Genomic DNA, 12,806 nt, shown 5'->3' on the forward strand with positions numbered 1-12,806 from the left:
CTTTCCACTGGGATGTACATCTGCTTCCGCAGGCACCTTTTCTCTGTTTGGCTTCTCTTGTTGAAAGTAAGCTGCTACTCCTTGGTAAAGCAGAGTGAAGAACAAATACGTACGTTGGCAGGGTGCAGCCTGGCCAAGGAGGCTGAGCCGTCTGGTGTTATCTCCTCACTGAACACGGTGTCAGCTGTGAGAAGTCAGTTTCTTCTCTTTCCCAGTTTATATGAGCCATATGCAACCTATACCTGCCTAACTTTCTGCTGAACTGTTCTAGAGCTCACTGCTGCATCTATTGACTGTTCATAAAGCTGATACTGCTCATGCCTAGGGAAGCTAACAGTATGCTGTCTCTTATAACAAGTTCTCACTCTCCAGGTGCCCAAGCCTCTACTTACCATAGAGTAGCCATCTTTTATTTTGAATCCAGGGACATACAGAAGCAACCCAAATTCTAGGTAGGGGGAAGTATCTGTCTATAAGACCTCAACTGAATGTCTGGAAGATGAGCTAGGACTGGAATCAATGCTCCCATCAGGCTAAATGTCCAAAGTTAGAATATTAGTGTTAGCCTAAGAAGTATCACACTGGCACATGCAAGATAGCACAGTAAATGCAGGAGCTCTCATCTGTACATTAGTTTATACCTGTATGTAGACAGTAAACAGTAGAGTTATTTCCTGTTTTACCTGCCACAGAAAGTCTTAATATCACACAAAATTCGATGAATATTGTACTTGTAAAGTCATTCTCCTTGGATTTGTTGCAACTTATGCTGGTAAATTCCACTATTTCTACTCGGTGGGAGAAGTCTCTGATGTTTAGCTTTAAGAGGTGGTGGCACTAGACATCTGCATGCCCCTTAGTTGTCAAAAGTCCAGTATTCAACTGCAGTTTGCATTCACTGAGGACCTGCTCAGCTGCTGTTTAAGTTGACTTTCTCCTGGTTTCCCTGCCTGCAGAGTCAGTATAATTGATAGTTGAAAGGAGTTGCTAATATTTGCCTGCTCTGAATGCCCAGATTGCACTGCCTGCTTCAAGCAACACTTTCATGCCAATGAACTATATTCTAACTATTTTAACTACTGACTCTTCAGGGAAAAAAGGCAGAAGAGCAATTTACTTATTTTCTTTCTTTTTCATCCATTTTTGGTGAGGATGAAAGGAGAAGTAGCTTTGGCAATGACATCCACAAAGGGGGTTCATGGAGAAATAACTAACTCTTTGGAGAACCTGGCCTATTTTTCTCTTTTTTGGCATTTCACACTGGCCCTGATAATCTCTCTCTCTCTCTCTCAAACATTATAAGATCATTGTGAATTGCACTAGGCAGCAGGAGAGACAAAAAGAAACCAAGCACTGCGGTGATCAGTATCCCATACTCCTATAAGCCTTGTGCGTCCAGCCCCCCAGACTCACAATCTAGCAACTGAGAAAATTATGTGTTTCTATAAATTCGTTGACCACCAACTTTACATGAGGCTTTCACAGCTGATTTCTCAAAGCTTGAGCAGAGTCAGTGTAGGGAACCATCATGAATTGTTATCAGGATTGGAAAGTATCATCCGGACTAGCTTAGCAAATAATTTCTAGTAGTGGATTCCTTGAAATTTTCTCCAGAGGAGTAAGGAGAATTTTAATAGTACTGGATAGGGGCAAGAATTATACCAGTATTTGATTTGGAAAGTTCAAATAGTTAACTGTCTTTACTCTGTGATCTGATTTTTACCTGTTGTTTCACATGGGCAGATTCTATGCTCATATCCTTCTAAAATTAAGTTTTCATAAAGACTTCAGAGACCTGTACTTTATCTATTCTGCCATCTCTGGATTTGTCTCAACCTTCTTCGCAATTGGCTCTTTGGCAAAGTTATGCATATCTGTTGCTGGCAGACCGTAATCTTAGTTTCCAACCCAGCTACATGGCCATCTGCGGTGTTCACAGATCTCTGGAATTTATCTGCCCCTATCCAGGGAATAATGGCTTTGCCTTTTATTTGGACTGGGAATTTCACTTCAAAGAAGAATGCTGCATCTCGATTGCATCTACCTTTATTCAGATAAATAAAAAACTAGACTATCAGAACTTGAAATCGTGAAAAAATCTTACATTATAGTCTTATTTATAAGCTTCTAACATATTGTTCTGACTTTTCATCAGCGATGACACCTTCGTACCAGTTTTGACTAAAAAATCAACGTTTCACTAATTTTATGAGGCCACTAGATGGTGCCACATGTATTGTTATACACCTCAGGAAACAAAAGTTCTGGAGAAAAACAAACAAAACAAACAAGACAGAATACTGTTTTGGGAAATAGCGAGGGTGGGTTTAGATATTATTTCCCATCTTCTCCATCCTGCCATTTCTCAGTACTATCTCAAATTGTGCTGTTCTTTCTTCTGTGCATTAAGTAAGAGTATACACTTCATAAGGATTGTCAGAACAACGCCAGCTCAGTTTATCATATGAGATCAATAGCCTATTTCTCATCATAAATTTCTGAGAGCTAATTTCTCTAATATATTCAGATATTTTGAGAAAGGAACAAGTTTGTAAATTTGCTTACTGTACATGTTACTGCATAGTTAGTATGGCTTATCTACAATTGAGTTTTCCTGATCAAGGCAGCCAGCATCGGTTCCTGCACAGCACTCAATTGTGTAAGGCCGCGAGTTTCCTGGGTGTCATATACTCTTGGGTTTTGCACTTGGGTTAGCTGAACTATTCTATGAGTTGTGTAGTCAGTGCTTTTAAGATAATGAGCCTGGTGGGGGGTTTTCTGGCCTCATAGGCAATTGCGGGAAAGCACAGAAGAGCTATGGCATTTGAATGACTCAGTATGTGCTCACATTATGCAGCAATCATACTACAAGGTAGTGAGTTGTATTAAGCTGTCATATCCTTTTGGATCCATCAGTTTGAACTCAGATCATTATTACATTTAAAGAAAGGGGTTACACTTGTGCATAGCACTTAAGACAACCTACAGCTCATTAGCATCATCTAAGATGGAGGTCGGATTTGCACATGGTGGCAATACTCAAGGTATATTTAGAGTTAATTCTGCAGTGAAGACAAATTTCTAGCCATTTAGTTCACTTCTGAAGTTGACATTTGTCCTGGTTTCAGCTGAGAGGATTGATTTTCTTCATAGTAGCTACTGTGGGGATACGTTTTAGATTTGTGCTGGAGACACCATTGATAATATAGAGACGTTTTTGTTCTATGGACTTATTGTTGAGCAGTGTTTACACGGGGCCAAGGCCTTTTCTGCTTCTTGCACTGCCCTGCCAGCGGGATGGCTGGGGGTGGACAAGAAGTTGGGAGGAGATACAGACAGGACAGGTGACCCAAACTGACCAAAGGGGTATTCCATACTATATGACGTCATGCTCAGTTTATAAGGAGCTTGGGGGAAGGGGGGGGGGGGGGGGCGGCAGCATTCGGAGCAATGGCATTTGTCTTCCCAAGTAACCATTACGCATGACAGAACCCTGCTTTCCTGGAGATGGCTGAACACCTGCCTGCCCATGGGAAGTGGGGAATGAATTCCTTGCTTTGCTTTGCTTGTGCACGCGGCTTTTGCTTTACCTATTAAACTGTCTTTATCTCAACCCACGAGTTTTCTCACTTTAACTTTTCTAATTCTCTTCCCCATCCCGATGGGGAGGGAGTGAACGAGCGGCTGCGTGGTGCTCAGCTGCTGGCTGGGGTAAAACCATGACAACCTTTCATTGCTTATTGTTAGTGTTCATGAGATCTTCTGACACATGACATCCAGCACTGGCTCGAGAATTCTTCAGAAGTTGTACGCTTTCATTTCTGATCTACTCTCCATTTTGAAAGTTTTGTTTACTTTTTCTTATGTAAATTCTATTATTTATATGCTTACTTTGGATAATGACCAGGGAAGTCAGTGAAGCTATAAACAGAGGAAAGCAAAAGTGATCAGTCAGGTAAATTACTGAATATTGAAAAGGCCAGAGTGATAAAGTGTAACACTATAATTCATAGAGTATGTGAGGCATTAAAAGTCATGCAGGTTCAGCCTTTGATTTATTGGAGAAAAAAAATCAACCAGCACTTGATTTTTTTTCCCTGACAAATACTGCAGAGAAGATAATAAAGTAGTATAAATTTACTGTGTTCTAAAAGACTTCATGAAATCAAGCTGTTCACTTGCTTCTCTCCATCAGACTCGGTCAAGGCTGGCATTTAGTGGAAGACCTTCTCTGTGCTATAGGAAGGCAATAAAGGAAATGATTCCTCTAGTATCATTATTTCTAGCCCTTTCCCAATATATGTTTACACGATGTTGCAATAAGAAGTGATTTTTGTTGGATTATTTTGACTGAGGATTAAAGCCAAGTACATTTCCTCCCAATATCTCAGCAATCCCCACATTTAGTAGTTACATATAATTTATACATGAATTTAGTTAGGCGTATTGAGGTAACAGAAGAGAATTCTATTTCACTTAGTGATGTACAAATAGGTAGCACAAAGCAGTCCTTGGTTGGAAGGCCTTACTGTGTAATTTAAGATTATCATAGAATCATAGAATGGTTTGGGTTGGAAGGACCTTAAAGATCATCTAGTTCCAAGACCCCTGCCATGGGCAGGGAAACCCTCCACTAGACCACGTTGCCCAAAGCCCCATCCAACCTGGCCTTGAACGCTGGCAGGGATGGGGCATCCACAACCTCTCTGGGCAACCTGTTCCAGTGCCTCACCACCCTCACAGTAAAGAATTTCTTTCTCTCATCTAATCTAAATCTACCCTCTTTTAGCTTAAACCCATTACCTCTTGTAAACAGTTCCTCTCCAGCTCTCTCGTAGGCCCCTTTAGGTACTGGAAGGCTGCAAAAAGGTCTCCTGGGAGCCTTCTCTTCTCCAGGCTGAACAACCCCAGCTCTCTCAGCCTGTCCTCACAGGAGAGGTGCTCCAGCCCTCTGATCATGTTAGCAGCCCTCCTCTGGAGTTGCTAAGAGAGTCAACTCTTTCCTTCCATCAGGAACAGTAGACTTTTACTGTGGAAAATGGACCACATCATCAGATGATATTTTCCTAGCAGATACAGCTAGGTGCCTTAGGGATGAGACAGAGTCCCAGTTTTTGGCTGGAATAGAGTTAATTTTCACAAGAAGCTGGGAGGGGACACAGCCAGGACATGTGACCCAAACTAGCCAAAGGGGTATCCATTTCACATTCCATGTCATGCTCAGTGTATAAAGGGAGCTGGCCAGGGAGGAGGAGTTGCTGCTCGGGATGGGCTGGGCATCAGGCTCCAGGCAGACAGCAAATTGCATTGTGTGTCACCTGCTTTGTATATTCTTTTATAAGCACTGTTGTAATTTTCCTCTTCCTTTGCTGTCCCGGTAAACTGCCCTTATCGCAGCTCATGAGTTTTACCTTTTTTGTCAGATTCTCCTTCCTATCCCACGGGGTGTGTGTGGGGGAAGTGAGTGGCTGCGTGGTTCTCAGCTGCCAGCTGGGGCTAAACCACAACAGAGGATAGGAAAAAAGGAAGTGAGAGGATATTTACTGGAGATAAATGTACTCATAGCCCTCATCTATATGAAACATAAGGAAGCTGCACCTTTACCAGTGAATTATAGTGTTGTAGACATATAAGTCACACCAGGAGCTCCTCTGCTTTATAAATATGTGATTGGGCATTTTCATTAAATACAGGCAACAATAAGTTAGAGTTTGAAAGTATAGACGAAGGAGATACATATTTGCTGAAGTGGAGAAAAACTTGTCAGCTGAAAGCTGTGAAGAATTGTATCAACAATAATTCAGACACTGTTAGCAACAGAATGTGAAACTGAAAAGGTCCTACATACAGAAACTAGAGAACCAGAGCATTAAACCTATATGAGCAGACATAGAATTGATTTATATATATTTGAGTCATCAGAGTTATTCCTTCTCCTTAACTCCTGCTCTATCACTAATGGCAGTGCAGCGTTAGTCATACTCACCAAACCTTGAAGTGACTACTAGTGCAAATACGTTTGCCCAAACATTTTGAAAATTTTCCTTTCCAAAACAGTTTTTCAAGTTAACCACCTGTCCCATTATGTCATATCTAATCAGGAATGTGAGCTAAATGGACAAGTGTCAGTCAATTAGAAAGTACCTTCACCCTTTAGTGCCTGACTGCTGTTGATTCATTAGCAGTGCTACTTAGTACACGTTAAGAGTACGAAGAAGGCAATCTTCTATTATGTATACACAAAACATTTCTATTTGTTTATACTTCCAAAATTTGGGGAAACACAGAAAGGAAATACTAACTCCTTTAGTAATAACCCAAACCCAGATTTGATTTTGATAGCAGAGTCTCCACAACCCCCCTTTAGACAGGCTGCAGCTGCTCCTGTCAGCCTTTTCCTTGAAGCTCAAGAAATCCAGTTCCTTCAGCTCCTTGTCACAGGGCATGCACACTTTGCAGCCCCTCTTATCATCTCAGTGGTCCCCCAGAAATCTTTCTCCGCTTTGCCCATCTCTCTTGGTTCTGCGGTCTCTGCCTGGGCTGGGTGCACCAGAAGTGGCCTCCTCAGTACCCAGCAAGCAGGCCGGAGAAGCCATTTCCCTGGGCCTGTTGGCTGCGATTCATCCGTGTGCCCGGTACACAGTTAGCCCCGTTGCCACAAGAGCGCACTGCTGACTCGCGTACAACAAAAATCAGCAAAATGATCCACTGAGATCCCCCCCATTCTATACCTCAGAGCTATAACTGCAGATAAGCAGAAAAGTTTCCAGGGAAATGCTCGTATTTTGGCCAGACTTTTCCTCACTGTGGCTTCTGATGCATCAAGATGGGTATTGGCTACCTGTCTGCCAGCCTGTTTGCACGCCAGTGACTGTTTAGACTCCATGCACAAAACAGGAGCTGTAAATCAAGTCTGATGAGCAGTGTGGGAGAGAGAGCAATTCTGGCAAACCAAAAATATTTTTAGAAGTCAGACTTTTTAAAATTATTTTTGGGTGGTCTGGAGATTTCCTGGGTTTTTTTTTTTTTTTGCATGCAGGAACAGAAAGCTGATTTTCTCACTAGTCTTAGACTGTACTGTAGCTTAATATCTACACTAATTTCTTAGTATTAGGCCAAAGTCCAAGAGGAGCATCCTATGGCCAAGGCTTGAGGCAGCTCTCTTGGCTAGAAACCATAAAGTTCCCCATTTTCTCAAGGCCTTCTATTTGTGGCCTCACAAAGTGGGGGTTTTTGTTTTGTTGTTTTGTTTGTTTTTTTTTTTTAAATCACTGCCTTTTTAGAAAATCAGCCCTAAAGAGAGACAGAAAATTAAGCCAAACAGATTTTTACTTGTCCAGAGGTTATAATGAAGATAAAAATAGCTATTAAATTCAAAAGCTACAATCTAGAAAATGAAGGTCCACTTTAAACTTCCAGTCTACTGAAATATGCCAAATATTTGTATTTGCTACAAGCTATTCTCATTACAAACTGGCTGGTAGCTGCAGGAGACTATCCTGTGGGAGGTGAACTCTGGGTGAGGGTTAAAATTTTAAGCCTGGATAGGATCATCAAGATTCAGCCATGTGTGACATACTGAAAAAGCTCTGTGCAAACAAAATCTCTTACCCCAAAAAACCATCCATCTCTCTCTCCTACATTTACTGCCACTCACGTCTGTGATTTTTTCTCTCTCTTTTTTTCAGAGAATCCAAGCATGTTTCACAAATTTTCATCCTGCTGGCAATAATGTGCCAGCTCTTTTTAGGACAAATACGTTGTTTTGATTAGCCTGATACCATTTGAGAAATGTTGCTTTCTCCTGAGGCTTAATGTAGTGTTGTTTATCTCAAGTGTTAAAAATGCCTGAGCAGCCTTTGGCCTCTTCAAAGCCCTTGCTTTATGGCATCTTACTGAGCTTCTTTAGAAAATTTAAAGAGTCAGGAAAGTACATCTCAGGCTGCCATCTTCACACTTGTTACTTCCTCTGTCTGAGCTGCTGTTCTTCATCCAGTCTTAGGTGTTTTTCGTCAGCTGACAACAAAAATATGTTGGTTGGTTGTTTTTTTTTGCTATCATATAAAGCTATTAAGATCTTAGATTATTCTGGATAATTTGTCAAATATCTGCCTGCATGTGCATTTTATTCCTGATCTTTATCACACAATCAGTTTGTTCATTTCTAAATTATCTCAGGAACTGAAACCACTTTACAATTAGTACTTCCCAGATTACCACCTATTAACTCTGTACTTAAACAGATGGAACGGTGCAAAAGTATTTCTGCATTTTGATATTATGGTTTAGTTAAAATTGCAATAGTAGTAAACAGATTGTTTTGATGTCCAAGACCTCATAATAACGCTAATTATATAACAGTATGCAAATAATCTTGATAAGCAAGCTACCTCATTTTGAACTCCCCTTATTTACTCTTTCCATTACAGAACACCTTCCTAGTCATTTCTTTCCAACATCACTCACGTATTATCTCTTACATAGACAACAGCCTTCTCTAATCTGAAAATCTCGCTTCTTTTGTAACTTTATTATCCAAACAAAACAGTTCTGTGTCAGAGACTTCTCCTCAGTTATTACCAATGTGAAACATATGCAAAACATTTGCCATAGGTGCTTGGAGAAAAATTTAAAACATAACAGCCTACAAACTCTAATCTAGTTATATGGGACAGACATCATAGTTCTACGCATCCCCCACGTTCCCAGCCTTGGTTGGGACAACTTGCTGGAGAAGAGATGATTTGGAAAGGTCCAGGAAGCAAAATCTGACACCAGCAATGAGTAGCTCAGCAGCCCAGCAGCGTGAGTTGGTGGAAGAGCAGATACGCTGTCTCTTATTGTCGGTAACATGGGGATAAATCTAGAACTTATGGGGTCTTTCACTGAGTGCTTTCTACTGCTGCTATTATAAAGGTGTGACTAGCAGTTTTAGGATTTTGATGAAAAAAAACCAAACAGTGGTGCAAATATTCAGCACATGCCTTCAGCAGCACTTTATGAGGAATAGGAGAAAGATATGTGGGAGTAAGCAGGTTTGGGATTACTGTGATTAAGCAGGATAAAGCCAGTGGAGTAAATTAAATCAATCGCTGAGATGATGGCAGACTGTACAAAACAGAGAGTAAGAGTAGCACTGTCACTAATTGAAGAACATTAATAGTTTGAATGGGCCTCAGAAAGCCATCACTGGGTGCTGAAACACTTTAGTCATGTGCACACGTTCCTAGCAATGTCATACAACTGTCGCAATGCAGAATCAACCTTCTAATTTACAGTTATTTTGATAGCTGATGTCAATGCAGCAGCTTCCATGAGTGAAGATCTTCATTCAAAATCAAATTGCAATCATATTGCACCACACTATTGATTTTAAATTGATGGAAATCAAACAAACACTTCTGGTCACCATATTACTATATTGCATATGCTTCTCATACTTTGGCTCCTTAATGTTCAGAGCTCTGCTGCTCCTTTCTTCTGTACTTTTGTCCTGGTTTTGGCTTGGATACAGTTAATTTTCTTCCTAGCAGCTGGTGTAGTGCTGTGGTTTGGATTTAGGTTAAGAATAATGTTGATAACACATTAATATTCTAGTTGCTGCCAAGCAGTCAAGGAGTTTTCAGCTTCTCATACTGCCCTGACAACGAGAAGGTGGGGGGTGCCCAAAAAGGTGGGAGGGGGCACAGCCAGGGCAGCTGACCCGAACTGGCCAAAGGGATATTCCATACCATATGATGTCATGCTCCATATATAATTGGGGGGTTGGCCAGCTCAGGAACTGGCTGGGCATTGGATTTGGCTGGTGAGCAATTGTGCTGTGCATCACTTGTTTTCTATGTTATTATTATTATTATTATCATCATCATCATCATCTTCCTTTTCTGTCCTATTAAACTGTCTTTATGTCAACCCATGAATTGGGTTGAGGGCCAGGTGCCCACCAGAGCCACTCTATCACTCCCCTCCTTCTCTAGACAGGGGAGAAAAAGTATAACGAAAAGCTTGTGGGTCGAGATAAGGACAGGGAGAGATCACTCACTAATTATCATCACGAGCAAAACAGACTGAACTTAGAGAGGGAATTCATCTAATTTATTACTAAGCAAAACAGAGTAGAGGAATGAGAAATAAAATCAGATCTTAAAAACACCTCCCCCCACCCCTCCCATCTTCCTGGGCTCAACTTCACTCCCGGCTTCAACCTCTGCCCCCCTCAGCGGCACAGGGGGACGGGGAATGGGGGTTACGGTCAGTTCATCACACGTTGTTTCTGCCGCTTCTTCATCCTCAGGGGGAGGACTCCTCTCATCGTTCCCCTGCTCCAGCGTGGGGTCCCTCTCACGGGAGACAGTCCTTCATGAACTTCTACAACATGAGTCCTTCCCATGGGCTACAGTCCTTCACGAACTGCTCCAGCGTGGGTCTCTCCCACAGGGTGCAGACCTTCAGGAGCAAACTGCTCCAGCATGGGTCGCCCACGGGGTCACAAGTCCTGTCAGCAAACCTGCTCTGGCATGGGCTCCTCTCTCCATGGATCCACAGGTCCTGCCAGGAGCTTGCTCCAGCGCGGGCTTCCCACGGGGTCACAGCCTCCTTCAGGTGCCTCCACCTGCTCCGGCGTGGGGTCCTCCACGGGCTGCAGGTGGAATCTCTACACCCCCTCATCCTTCCTCCATGGGCTGCAGGGGGACAGCCTGCTTCCTTCACCAGGGGCTGCAGGGGATCTCTGCTCCGGCACCTGGAGCACCTCCTGCCCCTCCTTCTGCACTGACCTTGGTGTCTGCAGAGTTTCTTACATCTTCTCACTCCTCTCTCTGGCTGCAAAAGCTCTCTCTAGCTGTTTTTTTCCTTCTTAAATATGTTATCACAGAGGCGCTGATGGGCTTGGCCTTGGCCAGTGGCGGGTCTGTCTTGGAGCCGGCTGGCATTGGCTCTATCAGACACAGGGGAAGCTTCTAGCAGCGTCTCACAGAAGCCACCCCTGTAGCCCCCCCGCTACCAAAACCTTGCCACACAAACCCAACACAACTTTCTTTTTTTCTTTTCGATTCTCTCCCCCATCCCACCATGGCGGTAGGGGAGTGAGTGAATGGCTGTGTGGTTGTTCTAGCTGCCTGCTGGGTTAAACCACAACAACTTTTATTATGATACTGCCTATCACCACTACATTATAAAACTGCAGAGGGCACTAATGCTGCATATGAACAGCTGTTGAGCACACCCACAGTTTCAGCTGCATGAAATTAGGACAGTGGATGTCCGCAAGTATGTATTTATTCATTCACTAGTGTCAGACCTATTTGGTCTATTGATGCTATGGGCTTGGTGATGCAATCACACCTGACCAAATAACCCTAGACATAGAGAAAATAATAGAAATAAAATAAGAATCAAGTAATCAAGCAGTTCAAAGTTCTTGTATGTTTGAAACTTATTAAAAAGAACATGACAGAGAGAAAAAAAACACCACCCTTGCCATTTTAATGATGGTTAAACAGTTCATTTTAAATCTTTGTGCATTTTTCTCTGGGGCATCTTGGGTTTTAGATTTGTGTGAACCAAATCATGATTTTAATATTTAAATGACAGATCAACTTCTAAAAACTTCATTCGTGCTTCAAATAGATATATTAAACTATAGCGCACAGTTGATGCATTCTCTGATGAACATTCAAAGAGAAGGTTTGTTTCTATTTCCATATCTGTTTCTGAATAGTCCTTTGACTTTAGGCAAGTGACTACTTAGTTCCCGTATGTCTGTAAATTGGGTGTGATTGCTAGTAAAATGATTTATAATTCTTGGATGGAATGCCTTTTATTAGTGTTAATATTTTTAGGAAAATATTTTGGCATCTATGGTCATTGAAATTTTTGCTGTTAGGTTGATTTCTTTTGTGTTTAGGATAGAGGTTTTGGATGGATAATGGACATTTGGAGTCTTTGGAAAGTTTCACTATGCAAGTAATTTGTCTCCTGCTTCTTCCGCAGAGGCAAAATAAGCAGCCAAGGCCACAGGAGTCCACCCTGGAGGCATTTTGCTGACATCAGATGTCTGCCATACCTACTTTCCTGATGCTTAAAGCTGGCCTTTACCATAACTATTGATAAAAAGAGTAGAAGAACATTCCTAGTAGGAAAAAGTCCTAGGAAATATCTGTTCACACTAACTCCAGGAGAGTTGGGGAATGATTTGAGCATAGTTTCTAAACAGCTAGACTGTACAGAATTTCTCAGATTAGCCTAAAAAAGTATAAAAGGATCCAGAGGCTGGAAGCTGAAGACAGATAATTTCACCCTAGGTTTGTTTACATTTTTAGAAATGTGAGTAACTAGCTGCTGGAATGACATGTCAAGATGCCTTGTCCATCATTATATTTGTGAATGTATTTATTTTTAGATCTGAAAGATATGCTCCTCTAAGGTTGGAATCAATTTAGAAAAATTCTGTGCTGCTCTACCAAGATCAATTCCATCTAGATTCAGATCTAGACCTAGATCTGCCATCTGATCCTAAAGGAGGGAGCACAAAATATTTTACAAGTCTATTCCCAAGCTTCTATGTGGCTTATGTAAGGTTTATTTTATATGATTGGCTCCTGACAGCCATTCATAAAACTTGCAGCATTTGCTATCCAAATAGCTTCCAGCCACTGACATTATATCCTCTAGCATATCTGCTTACATTCTGCTGTTGTCCTACTTCCAGATACCATTCATCTTTGCGCGCACAGTCTCACTGGATGCATCATTGCTTCCTCTGCTCTTCATTGAAAGCACTCAGATATTAAAAAACAGCAGGTGTC

The sequence above is a fragment of the Balearica regulorum genome, chromosome 5, assembly GCF_011004875.1.
Source record: "Balearica regulorum gibbericeps isolate bBalReg1 chromosome 5, bBalReg1.pri, whole genome shotgun sequence".
Lineage (NCBI taxonomy): Eukaryota > Metazoa > Chordata > Aves > Gruiformes > Gruidae > Balearica > Balearica regulorum.